General features: G+C 38.2%; 1 protein-coding gene and 2 non-coding genes across 4 annotated transcripts in view; 2 read left to right on the top strand and 1 right to left on the bottom strand.

Annotated features, from left to right (window-relative positions):
• The first annotated feature begins 5,403 nt into the window (after window positions 1-5,403).
• On the top strand, window positions 5,404-5,494 carry Trnay-gua. The gene is given in 2 exon segments: window positions 5,404-5,440; window positions 5,459-5,494. It is a non-coding gene; the product is annotated as a tRNA-Tyr (tRNA).
• Window positions 5,495-15,031: 9,537 nt separating this feature from the next.
• Window positions 15,032-15,122, bottom strand: Trnay-gua. Its single transcript is given in 2 exon segments — window positions 15,032-15,067; window positions 15,086-15,122. It is a non-coding gene; the product is annotated as a tRNA-Tyr (tRNA).
• A 1,156-nt stretch (window positions 15,123-16,278) lies between these two features.
• LOC124170324 (aminopeptidase N-like) overlaps window positions 16,279-17,074 on the top strand; it is a 299,534-nt gene continuing 298,738 nt past the window's right edge. For both annotated transcript variants that reach the window (XM_046549064.1, XM_046549049.1), the window contains exon 1: window positions 16,279-16,707. The gene's annotated coding sequence lies outside the window, so the exon portion shown is untranslated. The remainder of the gene's footprint in view (window positions 16,708-17,074) is intronic.

Raw genomic sequence — 17,074 nt, 5'->3', positions numbered from 1 at the left:
CGTTAGAAAAAGGAAACACGGCATATAAACTAAAATTGGCCATTGTTAGAAATTGTTTACCACTGAGCTGTCTTAAAAGTGTATTCAAAGTGTTATTTCACAATTTAATACTATTTATTGAGAGTATACAATAAATATATTTATTTTTACTTGTGTTAAAATTCATAGCTGTATGAAATTTATAACTTAAGTTTTTTTTTACATATGGAATATAGGCTGAAAATGTGCCTAAAAAGAGGCTTTGTAAAATGTAAATGGGTATTCCTGCACTGTAGCATCCTTCCGCAGTATTTATTTTCACTTCTTCCGTGCGGGGAAATGGAAGGCACAGGTGTAACCCGATTTCAAAGACTCTCCCGTCGAACTCCATAACGAACGTATCCATTTCCTCGCGATGCGATGTCAAGCGGGGGGAATCGGAAGTAGCGCCCATCTATCCAACGAGTGTTCCGTTCAACACTGTTCCCCACTCCGATGGTTACACGGGCCATTTAACTCAGAATCCTGGTACGGTATAGAAAAAAAGTAACGAAAAAAAAAGAGCGAACTAACTGGAAACTGTTTCCCTTAGATGACCAAAGTTGCGTATGTGAATTTGTTATCCAGGTTACCGACGATTCGGCAAATTGCACCTCCTTCGTTTACCCCACTCACCGGAATTGCATAAATTTGCATTCTAATTTCCACCACCCACCCGGGTGAAATTGAGGGCATTGGGGAGAGTTGTTAAGAAAGAAACTAAAACCTTGCTCCGGATCGTTCCGGACCCGTCGTGGAGCTAGCTCCAACTCTTAGTTCCTTCCCAAATATGCCGCGGCGCGCCGTTTGCATCCTACAAACACAGCCGATTGCAGTAATAGCCAGTAAACTATTTTAATGGTATGGGCATATACTTCTCCGTGTAACCTGAAATGCGGTTGTAGCTGAGCATTAAAGTTTTTCTTCGCCCAGGTTAATTAAGCCCATGGCATTCAGATTGATTATCGACCAGTTCACTTTGAGGAAATTCACTAATAGTAATAATACAAGCAATCATTGTAATTTGCTACGCTTTAAATTTTCTCAACTGGTTTTAATGGTACCAATATGATGTATAATACTGTACTATATATTTTTATGCAAATAATAAATATGTTATGATACATGTATGTGATATAATGTTACATGTATTATTAATATTCTGCTGATAGAGACAGCTCTTGATAATGATTCTTGCACGTGACATACGGGTGTATGTCGCGTGATGTAACGGAATTGCCCCGACGTTTCGTGACAGACTGCTGGTCACTTCTTCAAGGGAATGGTGTTGGAGTTTGGTTCTACTGTCTTTTTATTTCGGGTGGACGGAGGGGGTGAGGAGTGAGGACTAGAAGGGCAGATGAAGAAATGTTGTGGGTTCCATGTATTACTAATTCTCAATCCGGTGTCTCTGTTATAATTATTTTTGTTTTTCTTTATCTCGTTCCAGTTTACTATTTTAATGGTATGGGCATATACTTCTCCGACTCATCCGCGAAGCTATAGAGATGAAGAAAAAAAATCCAAACTCCAATACCATTCCCTTGTCTCTCTTTAATCACCATGAGCCGCGAAAACTTCAATCAAGAAATAGCTCTTGATAATGATACGGATGCATTGAAAACGGTTGAAAAAATTAAAAAGTGTGGAAAATTACTACAGCTGTTTGTATTGTTGCCAACCATAGCATTCCCTCAATTTTCTTTGACAACACATATCTCCTGTTTCCGTAATGGGTTAGAATATCTCACGGTGAGCAGAACTGGAAATTAGTGGGAATTTACATAAAGCAATTTTCTTACGTTGTATCGAAGGGAATGGACGGATCTTAATACGTATTTTTTCTATCGCAATAAAAAATAGTAGTTTACTTCTACTTTTTATTTCCTAAAATCATACTAGTTTAGCTTATCAAAAATTTACGTGGGCCAACTTGCCCCAGGCCAGTGGCGGATCTGCGGGGGCGGGGGGGAAAGGGGGTTATAAACCCCCCCCCCCATTTGGTTGAAACACACACTACTAGGTACAATCGAAGTATTTGGGGGTTACCACTTAGCACAAAAGTGTTTAGTTATAAGTATATTTCTACATATTTACCGTCTACAACGAATCGAAATACAAATTAGCTCTAAACTTAGGGCCCATTTTTACATACTTTTGGTATATTACAATCCAGAGGTAGAGATATGGGGTAGGAGGGGCTATAGCTCCCCCTTGAGCATTCAATTTACACTAGATGGAATCGAATCGTAATCTTAGCACCCTATCCTGGATCTACCACTGCACTGCCCCTGGCTATGGGCCAACTTACCCCAATGCAGGGGCAGATTGGCCCACTTGACATATGCCCAGGATTTTTTTATTTTTTTTTATTTATAACTCATATATTCAAGTTTCCTAGTTGCCATCAAGATTCAGAAAGGCTGTTGTAAAATTTAGCTATAATTTCATGAATTTACATATGTACAAATAAATAATATATAAAAAATTTAAAAAATATGGCCAACGTGCCCCAGTCTCCCCTACTACTCGTAGTTTGAACCTACTCCCTGCTTCGAAGTTTATGGCTTCGTGGTAGAGTATTCCAATTTTTCAAGTTTGCCTATATGTATTATAAAATATGCGCTATCTTTAACGTCGTGCCTATTCTAATAATTATAATGTGAGCTCTCACCGGAGTCTCTTCTCAATGTGTTCTTGTGCATTCTATTCCCTTAAGTCATATGGATATTTGAAGCGATGCATGTATACCTTTTAAATAAAGGCAGAGGGTCAAAATACCGAATAATTTCAAGCAATTTTAATCTTTAAAAACTGAGCAATCATACACTGAATTAAAAACTAAGTGGTCATCTACTTTTTTCGGGCAACCTGAGCCCGATGTTCAGAGTTATAAAAAGTTGTGATGTGAATTTAAAATTGAATTGAAAGATCAGTAATAAGGAAATAACTATATTTTTAATTCCTAGAGAAAATAATTAGGGTTTTAATTTTTCATTAAAATCTTGGAAATCATAAGAAAACCTTGGAAATTAATTATTTCACTAAAGACTTCCGTATTTAAAATAGAGATTTTTGGGTTTTTCTTTGCCATTAGTAATAGCTTCCAGCGTTTTTTTCCTCCACCAGAGATATCGTTTGGGCTAGTAATATCGACATTGTTGCCCAATAAATGTAGTGGATAAGAAATATTCCGGATGGTGTTTCGTCTTATAGGCAGAACTGAAAGTCTCGTGTTTATGAGTGTTTGTTCTTTTTTATGTGGAATTTGTTTTAGAGTTTCTTTATCTCCGGGAACACTCTAAAAATTCTTGCTTTTTAATATTTATTTCTTGCGAACCTACCGAGGTTCTCGATGTCTTCATCGTGTCCTCGGGCAGCGTGTCTTGCGACTGCCGATTTGTTAGTAAGTATAACATCTATTAACCTGACTTCGTGGCGTCAGGCTCAACTGTTGAAAACGCAGCGAATACTGGGGTAATGACGGCCGCCTAAGGGAAAATGAGTATAAAGCTTCCTTTGTTTGCAATCTGATACGCAATCGTGTGGAATCGCTTACATATAGTATATTTTACCTATTGCAGACCTCAATGGAACCCTAATTAACCTTAGGTATTGATGAAATTGAAAATATGGTAAAATCAGCTTTGACCGGTATTACACCTCCCCTGGGGTAATGACAGTCGGTAATGTCATGTTCTACTTATTGGTTATTAAGTAAGAAAAATGAGGATTTTCGATGAAATAAGTACGTTAGACTGAAATATTTATGTTTATTATAATAAATAATTCCGCATTTAAGAAATTAAAAAGAAGTAAATGGAAGTATGGACACAACATGAAGTAAATGATTAAAAAAAATATCTTTACATGATAAAAAAGTCTGAAAATTTTAAGGGCACTGCCAATATGCTTATTGTTGATGAGCTTTTAGAAGATTAAGTTAATTTTACATTCCGGAGCATGTCACATAAATAATACCCCTCAGAAGTGTTCCATCTAGAGCATTCTTGATGTGCCCATTATGCATAAGTAGCGCACCGATACCACATTCCTCCATCTTTTCCGGTGCCTTCGCAGTAGAAAGAGATACCAATTTCCGTTTAAGGTAACTCACTTTCTGATTCGTCTTCACAAATCTTTTTCTCATCAATAGAAGTGTCTGAGTCAGATTCAAAGAGTTTTTTGCTCATTTTCTTTTGCTTCTCTTCGTGTGTTTTTCTTTTAGTAATAGCAGCCGTTTTCTTATGATTTTTAATTGAATATCTCTGCTACACACTACTAGCTTTATTAGTTTTCCTCATTATTTTCTGGGCTTCTGAAGCATAGAATAAAAAGTGTATTAGTACTAATGGGGTAATGCTGGTCAGTTGCCAAAGCGACTGCCATTACCCCAACTGCATGTTTTCATTCAACGGCTAAAATGATAAATATCAGCGCTTAAAAACTTAATAAAACGCTGCGTGATAGAACAATATGGCTTACTTTTTTATTGCGAGATCAGTCTCGTCCTATGAAAAGTAAACGGTAAGAGGTGATAGTGGAATAAACTATTGTCTTTCTTGTAAGGCGAAACGTCAAAATAGTCTTTCTTACACACTAGGAAATTTAAGATTGGCAAGAAAGCCAGCAGTCCAGAAGTATATCCTTAAACTGTCGTGAGTTGACAGCACCAATCAGTTTGACTCTGCGTTGTCCGCTTTACGAGAAATGATAGTGACCGCCATTACCCCAGTCTCCCCTGCGTATGATCAAAGCTCTAAAATTAAAAGACGCAAATGAAATAAAGAGCTCGAAGATCAAGGACCTGAAAAATATAGCTTTTAGCACGATATGATACTTGCATTCCACACAGTCTATCTATGATTAGGCATCAACTTAATCATTATTGTTTTCCCTCATCAATTGTGTCCCTCACAGCTTTACGTCTACGATTCGATAACCCCGAAGACAAAAATAAGGTTTTGCTCTTCCACTAAAATACGCACCGTTATTGCTAAATTTGTTTAATTATAAGAATTTCATTAATAATGCTGAAATTTGATACTTTTTACTATTTCTGTAGATAGTGTTACACATCAGTACTACGCCTTTACAACTAGACATGGGGAATGGATCTATTGTGATTGCAGTGGACATGGTGCACCATAGTGTCCTTACAAAATAAAGGAAATGCATTCAAATCGCCGATGATTTTTCTCAAAAATTTGGAATTCTATCATATCAGAGGAGCATCCAACAAGTATGAGAGGCCGGAGCGTGTCTCCCGGCTTGCGGCTGCCACTGAGGTGGGTGGGGCGGAAAGTGAAAGCGAAATTTGGCACTTTTTGAAACTGTGCCGCTTTATACGTTCCACGCAGTTTAATATCCGTTCCAACGACATAGCCTTCGGTAGCTCAGTTGGTAGAGCGGTGGACTGTAGAAGGAAAGACATTCAGATATCCATAGGTCGCTGGTTCAAATTCGGCCCGAAGGAATTTTTTTTCGCCTCACCAAAGACCATTCTATAAAATCAGTTTGATGTTTTCATTTTTGACACCTTAGTAACATACAAACATTAGAAGATTAATCGATAACTACGAGCCAATAATTGGAATATTTATCCATATCATTATCAGTAGTTGTCTGTGATTTACTAACACAACTACAGAATATTTCTTATATTTTAGAAGCTTCTGTCATGCGGGCCCGTTCCATTTATTCCGGACGACATTTTTCCGTGATGTTCGACAGAATTCGTAAAAATCACCGCGTCACAAACAGCGCATAAGTTTTAATTTATGCTCGACAAATTATTTTAAGTTGAAAATGTTATCAGAGGTATCAGATGTTACCAATACTAGTGGGGCATTATGCAAATAATTGAAAAGGCACTCAATGTTTTTATATCCATGCTGATATCACGTACTTTCGAAGTCGCGCAAAAATTTTCACCCCAAGAAGATTTTCGAAACATTTACTGACTATACAGCCGAGGCTTAAAAAAGGCTCAGCTTCACCATGCTTTCTCAATATTTCCATATCGCAGAGCATTGAAATGCGACTGCAATGAGTATGGTGTACATGTGTATTACTGCGCAAATAAGTTGTCGCTAGTGAAAAAGTAAAAAGTTAATTACATGAGCACTAAAAAAACACACTCTGGTTCCCAACTCACTTCTACCTCTCAGACTATAGACGTCAAGGAATAGTCATCCAAATTTTAATTCTTTGAGTGCCAATAATGTGTTATACAAAGCGTAGTCAAAATTGCTAAACATTTAAGGATCACGGATAATTCTATTCAAAATCGTGAAAACTAATTGCCCTTGATTATTATAGCAACAGAGCAGTTACTCAACGAGATGCAATTCTTCAAAACTCCAGTGTACCGTGACTGGAAAATAATTTCATGCTGTTATAGTAAAACCGGTAGAGAATCATCAAAGAGAGGTGCTTTCATTCTTGCCTGTCTTCGTCAAGTTATTCACCCAATTTGTTGTCACATATCTCAACTTTCTTAGCGGTTAACATGGGTTCCAGTAATGCTAAAGGCCGCTATTCACGGTGAGTGATCATGCGCATGACGGTTCATTCGCGAATTTTTCCGTTATACATGGCGAATGATTTCAGTCGCATTATCATTCACCTTGTATATCGGACTTGAGAAATTATTTCATTTGGATCCCATACCCATCGAGTTAATGGCACTATGTAAGCACAATTCACATAGTATCCTCAAGCAAACGAGCACACATTAGGACGATCTCAAGAAACGCGCCATATGCAGGTAAACTACATCATGAAAGGATAAGACGGCAATAGAAATATTGTCATTTGATGGAGAGGCTACTTCAGATGGAGGGAGAGTGGACAAAAATTGGTGATCATTGGTTGAACACCTAGAAATGAAGTTTCGAATACTTCTCCCTCTCCAAGTCTTGAGGTAACCGTCCACCTGCCTCTACCAAAATGTAATCCGATACCGAAATGTAATGTGAAACCAATCTTGAAAAAAACGTTGAGGCTTTCCAGTCCTCCCGGAAATGTAGCCCAATACGGTTATAGTAATCTGATAGGTTTTTCGAAGGGTAAATTTTCTTCATTCCATCCATCAATGCCTCTGCGAATGTAAACTAATACAGAAAGAAATCTGATACGATTTATAAAGGGAAAATTGAGCTCCATCCTAATGACTTGCCCCTCCGCAAACGTAAACCAATACGGAAAGGTAATCCGATAAAATTATCAAGTGATAATGTCAGCGGAATGGGGACGAGGAGGAACCGCGATTTTAAGCTCAGACATCACCTTTCAACAAGCTTCATCACTGAAATTTAATTAGCACTAATGCACACCAGTGGAGTAACTATGGGGGGATGAGGGGGATAGATCCCCCCCAAAGCCTCAGAGAAATAAAAAAATATTTAGAACTATTGTCTAGTTTTGACGTATAATAGCTGCATCTGCTAAAAGTTAAATTTTAAATGCCAAAATGATGTATAATGTATTTCCTGGCATGTCATTTTTAGAAAATTGTCACGGATACCCCGTTTTTCGAGGAGGGAGGGTCGCACCCCGGGCCCTCTCACCCCTCCCTCCCAAGCATATTCCTAGTTACGCCACTGATGCACACATTAATGTAAGGACGGAAGAAAGAAAGGCTTATTTTTCTTAAGGGATGCTCAATGGGTTATTATCGAAAGTTAATCTAAAAAGAAAAGCTCCGTGGATTGTCTTGCGAACCATGAGCCGACTCGCTAGTTACCAAAATTGCCAAGCACTTCTGCTCGGAGCGGAACGAAGGTTGGAGCGGAGCAGTAGCTGGAGCCGCACGGGGCGGCGCTTTGGCTTCCCATGTACGTTTCTTATTGTGGGAACCATCACAGTTGACTATGGCATACACGGAACCTAGTGTCAAGTTTCCTTCATTCCCTCCGCTCTGTAGGTCACGGATGTGAACCACTTCGAAGCCCGGAGCGGAACAGTTTAGACGCGGTATCCTACGCTGCGGTTCTATTTCCTGCATATTACACTATGCCGATGGTAAAAATACTAGTGTGTGCAAAATAGTGTAGTTTTTATATCAGTAAATCATTCTTGAGGAACACTTTTCACGTTTTTGGCCCAAGCGGAGGCTTCGTTGTGAAGAAATTTCGTAGGTAATTAGAGAGGTTCGTCACAGGAGGTTTTTTTTCGTGCATGCCCATTGGAAGGGTCTGAGACCGGCTCAATTACTTCGAAATGGGGAGGTTTCGTAAAATTTTCGTTAAATGGGGTTTCGTAATAGAGAGGTTGTTCTATGCATCCACACAATTCAGGGTCTTCGGTGTTGAATTGATTTCAAAGCGTATGACCTCCGTATCATTATATATCATTGCAAATAACGAGTAGCTATTCTTTAAACATGAAGGTTAAAGTAAATGTTGAAATAATTCAGCTTACCACTGAATTTTTGTCTTTGTGTGAATATTTTTTTTTCACTCATTAAATTTTTATTTCATTGTTATTTTTGACGTGGTCAAATAAATTTGTATCTACTGAAAATCATAAAAGCGCCAATTAGTGCCCTTTCCGTTTGCTTTATTACAATTCTTCACTACTGATTTAATCTATTCTCGGGAATAGACAAGCGTCCTTTAAAACGATCGAGGATGGATCCAAGATATTTTTCTTGGGGGAGGGAGGGCATACAATAGTTACATAGTACCATTAGAGAAATAATTGCGTAACATATCGAGAATTTTTTTCTTGGAGGGCCAACGGTCTTCTTATATCTGAGATAAAAACAACGTGAAACAATAACTTAATATAAATTCGAAATATTATTTTAATGTTAAAGTTATTAATACATAAATATTAATAAGTTGCATAAATAATTACGACAATTTTCGAGACCATTTCCCACTTTGGCGATACTTCTTTCTTTCGAGCGCTGATTAGTAGGGTGGGCCGAAAAAAGGTTTTTTTTCCTGATCAAATTTGCCCTATGCGGGAAAGTTGCGAAATGATATAAGGATCTCGCACACAAAATATTTTTCAAATCGGATAATATTAACCACTGCCGCCCGAGCTCTAAAGTTTAAAATTTTGCGAAAAATCAGGCTGATTTCAGAATCAAACGGCTATGAAGACGAATTTTATGAAAATATGGGATAATGGATTATATCAGAGAGTGGATACATGTTTATAGTTTATGAAAATGAAATTTGAAGTTTTTTTGACAAAATCTATGGTTAAAAAAATGTCTATGAATTAACAACAAAATAAGAGTATAGACCACCCGCATAACACAACTCATTTTTGCCTACATTTCTAAAACTCCATTTTGGGGGCTAAAATGCAGGTAAAATAATATTTATTTCGATTGAATTTCATTTCTTATCAAATAAGTCATCATATGGTAGTAAATAATCCCACAAAAAGTAATAATAAGGTAAATTATTTGAAATTAACATCAATCATAATGACGAATAACGTACCTGTGGAGCTATTTTCAACAAGAAATTCAGCCAAGGCTTAGAAAAAACAGAACCTGAACACCAAGCATTTCACTAAGTAGCTCTCTGCTAGTTTCGTAAAGAAACTACCCAGAACTCACCACGAGGAAGAGGCTACCATCGAGTTCCACCCGTGTCCCCCAACCAACCTTCCAAAGGATTACGGGAGGATTGACGCAATGGTTAGAATAGAGGGAAAGCGTATCAGGTGTGGAGTGAAGTGCGTGATATTTGTTGCACCCAAAAATTTCATAGGTAATGATTTGCCCACTTATGAAGAGATGATGGAAATGTTTTTGTACTCTCGGTACATTGAAGAAGAAAGTTAAAATACCATTATTTCTCTGTCGAGAATCGCGGATACAGTGGCTTATGCCATTGAAGGCATTTGGCATAGATCCTCTATCCCCGTTGTTGGATATAGGTAAATTGTATGACAAATTATTCAATATCATGGAAATAATCGCAATATTCTTCGATCTGTCAACAAGAATGCTTTCATTGATCTAAAGCAAGACTTTCTTCGTCACGCACGTCAGCTTTTTGATGTTGCGGCATGTAAATTGCTTTAGTGATACTGATTCTGTTTGTGATATTCTTTCGAAAATGCCTTGTTTAGAATGGGAATTCCCTAAGGACAGAGAATTGGCAGGAAAATGAAGATAGGCGCCATCGATGTGCAGGAGACCAAAAATAGGAAGACGAGGCTTCGCAGGTTAGAAGGAACAAAGAAACACCCGAATGTTCCACCCTATTTTGTCAAAACACTTCAGTTCGGAAGACTCAGGTGATGAAATGACATTGAACGGAGAGTTATGTGATGCAAGTGAAGGAGAGGATTTCGTGGAAAAAAGTTAGTGTAAGTAATTTGAAATTGCCAAGATTTGCATCATCCTGTGAATAATTCTGCATGTCAAACCATACCTCTGCAGCACTTACATCTGCGCTCCTAATAGATATCGGGTTGGTTACTCAAGGAGTCAATGTACTTTTTGTTGACAAGAACAAAGTTAGAAGGGAAAGAGAAAGATTGCGCACGTCTCTTCGGAGGAATGTGGGAACTTTTAAACTGCAAGCTCTTTACTTCGACGAGAGGAAAGACTCTGCTTTCGTTTATAGTAAATCAAAGTGAAAAACAATAGGTGAGGAGCATGTAACTCTCGTTCAAGAGCCCGGTTCACGCTACTAATGGCATGTCACTCCATGTGTCAGCAAAGCTATTGGCCTCTAAGATTCCATAACGAATTTTCTAGGGGAGGAAATGATCATTATCGATGGACTCCAAGCAATTGTATGCGATGTAACTGAGGTTAACACCGGAAGCCATGCTGGAGTAATCAGGAGAATGGAAATGGCCCTAAGAAGACCTTTGCATTGGTTTGTTTGCCTGCTTCATTGCAATGAACTATCGTTCAGAACCGTCAAAAGAGCTGATGACCCTGGCAAAATGAAGTACACGCTCCAATGCGGTTTTCAATAAAATTGAGACAATATTGAACAGAAGTCCCGAAGTATATTATGAACATGATCTTCTTATGAAATATATAGATAGAGACATCAAATTACGCCGCTACTCTATTTTTAGGGAAATGTAATTTTGCTCATCCAGAGAATATTCCGCTTGCAATGTTAGCCGATGAACGCAGACAAATTCGTGCAATGGCCATCACAAATACATTGAAATCGAGAGAAACTCAGCAGGAGGAATTGAGGAAATTCGAATTTTCCAAAGCTAACCTTCGATGGAGTGAAGAGTTCTCGGGATCGCCACCGGGTCAGGAACTCTATATCTGCCGACGTTTCGATTTCCGACTCGGTCATCGTCCTCAATGCTGTGGATGAACACTTCACAGCCCTGAGGACGATGACCGAGTCCGGCATCGAAACGTCGGCAGATAATGGAGTTCCTGACCCGGTGGCGGTCCCGAGAACTCTTCACTCAGTCCATTCGCCGGGAAAGCACAAAATCTTTCTAAACTTCGATGCTCAAAATTATATCGACTTGGTTGACTGTGAACCAATTCAGGTAAATCAACCACCAATAGTAGCTGGGGTGACAAACAAAAACTTGGAAGACCTTGTTACGGAAAGATCTGTATTAGAAGTACCTCTTCCCTGCCATACACAAGCAGTTGAAAGGATGGTACAAATGATAATGTTAGCATCAAAATCCGTGTGCAGTATAGAACGTAGGCATGGATAGGCATTATCGTGCATAAGAGACGGATAATGATAATAATAGTAATAATAATAGAATAGAATAATTTTCTCAGAGTAATTGATGTGCTTTCACAATCGTGTCCTTCGGAAGGTTGGCTGGGGCGGACACGGGTGGAACTCGATGGTAGCCTCTTCCTCGTGGTGAGTTCTGGGTAGTTTCTTTACGAAACTAGCAGAGAGCTACTTAGTGAAATGCTTGGTGTTGAGGTTCTGTTTTTTCTAAGCCTTGGCTGAATTTCTTGTTGAAAATAGCTCCACAGGTACGTTATTCGTCATTATGATTGATGTTAATTTCAAATAATTTACCTTATTATTACTTTTTGTGGGATTATTTACTACCATATGATGACTTATTTGATAAGAAATGAAATTCAATCGAAATAAATATTATTTTACCTGCATTTTAGCCCCCAAAATGGAGTTTTAGAAATGTAGGCAAAAATGAGTTGTGTTATGCGGGTGGTCTATACTCTTATTTTGTTGTTAATTCATAGACATTTTTTTAACCATAGATTTTGTCAAAAAAACTTCAAATTTCATTTTCATAAACTATAAACATGTATCCACTCTCTGATATAATCCATTATCCCATATTTTCATAAAATTCGTCTTCATAGCCGTTTGATTCTGAAATCAGCCTGATTTTTCGCAAAATTTTAAACTTTAGAGCTCGGGCGGCAGTGGTTAATATTATCCGATTTGAAAAAAAATTTGTGTGCGAGACCCTTATATCATTTCGCAACTTTCCCGCACAGGGCAAATTTGATCAGGAAAAAAAACCTTTTTTCGGCCCACCCTACTGATTAGCGAATAACCATTGACCGGCATATCTGTCTCCTTGAGTTGTCCTCAAGGCTTGTATTGATGCTCTGTAACATAAAAAATGAAACGAACATAATGATAATCGTATTATTAGAAATCTTGTCCATTTTTAAGCGTCTTGGGAGGAGAGCACGTGCCCCCGTTCCTTCCCCATAAATACGCCGATTAAAGCGATGATAACGTATCCTCTCGTATGAGCGAGACAAATGCAGAAGAACCACTCAAAGGTGGCGTTGATTCCGCTCCGTGACCTTTACAATGACTGAATTCTCTCGTGTGAACACTCGTGCTCACTTGGGATAATTAATGAGTTTCCGAATGTTGTTGACAGCTATTTCTGAGGCCTTAAAAATAAATTACTGATAGCTAACCTTGTTGTATTCTCTAAATGATAACATTGGATTGCGGTGGTTTTAACTCTGTTATAACGTCCATTTAATGCATTCATTAGTTATAGTAGGTACCATTAGAGAAATTATTGTGAAACAATACTTATCGATATTTGCTATGGTCAACAAAGGTTGATGAGAGCTAGTGGAATAGTCGTATTTATATTATACTGCTAATAAATATTCCGAGCACCAATTATTGCTCTACAAGGAAAAATCATTTGGAGAGAAATAAATCTCATTAAATATATATGGAAATAGATTCCTAATAGAAGACACGGTCTCCGGCGTTACTTTGTGGAACTGCTTCATCATAAAATGAAAATACAGGATGATAGCATGATATGCAGAAACCCGCGTCGTACTATTTAAAATAAAGTGTGGAATAGAACAAAGTATTTTTATTATATTTTAAGAATACCCAAATAAAAGAAATACCTCCGAGCATGAGATGAATCACCGACCCATTGATATCTTACTCTTGTTGCCTTCTGTAGTCCACCACTGATCTACCGAGGGAACTGTGAAAACTAAAGTCCCTTTGTTTCCGTATGATAAGTGCGCGGATCTGATGAATGCTTATCGCACAAATTGGACTTATGTTTCAGTGAAACAACTTGTGCTAGCCTGGTATGGAACGTACTCGGGTGTTTTTATGACAAAATATACATTATATCTCGAATGATATATATTCAAAGAAAATTCACGATGACATAAGGAGGTTTTGCGGCACAGAGAGTACCTAGAAGTGGAAGATCGAATAAACTATTTTTACCGTTTTTGTTTCGCATAAAAATTGTATATTATAAATTATAAATGTCAACGAATAGTAAATGGACGATCTTCGAGAGATCTCTGTGAATCGAAGCGCGTCGAACGCATTAAATTATTGTGGAAAAGTGCAACGGCCTTTCATTTCAATATGTTGAACTTTATCACGCCCGAATCAGTTGAAATATTTAGCCATTTGGCTTTTTAGTACACAATTCGGCTGAAGCAGAATAACTCGAAAATTCAAATCTGTATCTTTCGTAAAAAAAATCTTGTTTTTACTTTATATTGTGAAGTATTCAGCCAATTTTCGGTACAGTTGCATTTTTATCTTAAAAAGATTAGCGATCAAATATTACTTCCTTGGAATGAGAAGCAGAAGTACGTGGCATCCAGAGTGTTGTATTTCAAGGATTATGTTAAAAACTTAATACTTTTTCACTTTAATCACATAGCGGCATCTGATTTGTGTAGTAATACAGATGTGCACCCTATCCTTTGGATTCACCATCTATGCTTATGTAAGGAAATAATTTAGTTGGAAATCGCTGAGAAAGGCGGTGTGCGTCACGGGCTTGGATTGTTGAGGAACTGCAGGTATGGTGAAGCTGCGCCTCTGCTATATTGTCAGTAAAAGCTTTTAAGATCTTCATGGAGCAAATATTTTTGTACAACTAAGAATCGTGTGGAAAAGTATGAAATATCAGCATGAATATAAGTGGCAAAGAGCACCCTGGAGGTGCATTTTCAATCATTTCCATCATCCCCTACTAGTATTGGTAAACTCTGATACTATTTAAAGGCCGTTTTACACGGTACACGGAATTGCGCAATATGACGTACGTGCGAAGGCGCAATAAAAATTACATCGTATAAAGCGGTGAATTGCTAGAACTCATGCGAGAATGCGTGGATGCGAGACGGCAAAATAGCCCCTGTTCTAATTTCGTTCATGCATTCGCGCAATTCCATGCCATTTTGGAAATTAATGCAGCTCTAACCTGCGCAATTCCGTGCCCCGTGTAAAACGGCCTTAATACTTACAATTATTCTATCAGGCATTAACTAATTTTTTTGATGATTTTAAGGAGGTTCGTGGCATAGTACGATCAAATATCGTCCGGAAGAAATGGAACGGCGCGGCGTGACGGCAATAGGAGAAATCTTATATAAACAGTTGTAAATTAAAAAACGACGGCTAATTATGACTTGGATTACTCTTCTAATTGTTGGCTTGTAGTTTTTAACCTTCAAATTTTAAGTGTAGCATTAAGATGCCTAAAAATTAAACGATTAAAGATTTTATACGGTTTAAGTACGGCGAAAAAAATTTCCTTCGGGCCGGATTTGAACCAGCGACCTATGGATATCTGATTGTCTTTCCTTCTACAGTCCACCGCTCTACCAACTGAGCTACCGAAGGCGATGTTGTGATTGCGATTAACAGGCTGCGTAGTTGGTAAAAACCGGCACAGTTTTAAAGAGTGCAAATTTCACTTTCACTTTTTGTCCCACCCATCTCAGTGGCAGCCTCAGACCGCGAGACACGTTCCAGCCTCTCACACATGTTGGATACTCCTTTAATACGACGCAAGTGTGATGTTTTGAGGAAATCAATCGGCGATTTAAATGAATTTTCCTTTTTTTATAAATACTATGGTGCATGGTAATTTCTATTGTAATCATAAATTCCAGGAAGGCCGACTTACAAAAAATATGGGGGGGCCCAAACTGGGGATCTTACCCCGGGAAATTGTATAAGTAATGAGTTTTAAGTTTTTTAAGCATTTCAGAAGAGTCATATGATCAACATTAGAACCCTAATTACTCGAATCTCAATATCTGGACACTCCGGGGAAAATCGAAAAGCCTGACACATTTTTTCCTCACACCCATAACGAATTTTTGAGGGGGCTCGGGCCCCCTCAGGCCCCATGTAGTCGGCGCCACTGGTCCATTCTCTATGCCTAAGTACGTAGTACTGATCCGTATCGCTACGCAAATAAAAAACTAAAGTTTGCTAAAAGCTATATTTTTCCGGTTCTTAATTTTCCAGCTCATTCTTTGTCTTTCTTTTTTAATTTTATGTCGATTAAAGAGATATATTTAACGTACGCTAAAATTCACTGTTTTTTATTTCTCACGTGGATTTCCTGAGCTTCAACTGCAATTTTCTACAATAGGGTATAGTAACAATCACCTTAAGGATTTATTTATCATTCTTTACTTCCACTGCCACCATAAAACTTCATTCCATATGATCTATCATTTCCTGGTAAAATACTTCCTGCCTGTACTGACCTCATCTACAAGCATATGAATCTTGATGTTCGGTGTCTTCGCATAAATACTACTTGTGCAAGTAGGTAAATAGCAAATCTTAGGTCCTATTGGTTCTAAGGAATGCATGACGTTGTATGATGCATTGAAATTGGCCAAGGGCATACGCCGTTACTTACTTAGTCGAAACGGTTTCGTTGTTAACACGTCTGTGTTGCCGAAGGTCATGCCATTGCTCTGTGGAAATATTTGTTTGTGGGTCGAATACGAATTGCTCTGGTGCTACGCCGGGGATATGCCGTATTAAAAGACTTTCTTCTCCTCAGTTGTGCTTCGGTCGTGTTAGCTGTCGGACCATTGAAGTACGGCTAAGTTAGTTTCTTACAGTGCAATGCAAGTGAAGTGGGAAGTTACTAGTTTAGTAGATATTTAAATGCTACCCTGGAAGCCGCCTCAATAGGTATGTGGTAACATCAGTCTGTACAAGAATAAAAAAATTGTGCGCGATTGGTGAACTGTTTCGTGAACTTCATCTGCTCTTCTCTATGTCGGTGTCAGGTGTACGACATTCTCTGTGTGCTTGGGTTCATGCCGAGTGAATTCAACAGTGTAGAACTTTCTGCGGATAGCCGTTATTGCGTTACTTTTGGCCGATGTAGCTGAAAACCACCGCTGTTCGACGTCGAATTTCGTGGTGCCATTTATGAATGCTGAAATCGGGCCTTCTAGTGAGTATTTGCTTGCAAACTTATTGCTTGGCTTTGCTATTCTTGATACTCCTGGCTACCCTTACAAAATTATTTTTAAGAGTGAAAGTATACAAAATACCTTAGTTTTCTAGTAATAGCTTCCAGCGTTTTTTTTTCCTCCACCAGAGATATCGTTTGGGCTAGTAATATCGACATTGTTGCCCAATAAATGTAGTGGATAAGAAATATTCCGGATGGTGTTTCGTCTTATAGGCACAACTGAAAGTCTCGTGTTTATGAGTGTTTGTTCTTTTTTATGTGGAATTTGTTTTAGAGTTTCTTTATCTCCGGGAACACTCTAAAAATTCTTGCTTTTTAATATTTATTTCTTGCGAACCTACCGAGG

The sequence above is a fragment of the Ischnura elegans genome, chromosome 1 (assembly GCF_921293095.1).
Source record: "Ischnura elegans chromosome 1, ioIscEleg1.1, whole genome shotgun sequence".
Lineage (NCBI taxonomy): Eukaryota > Metazoa > Arthropoda > Insecta > Odonata > Coenagrionidae > Ischnura > Ischnura elegans.
Note: the sequence above shows the minus strand (reverse complement) of the source record. Positions and strands in the feature narration are given on the sequence as shown.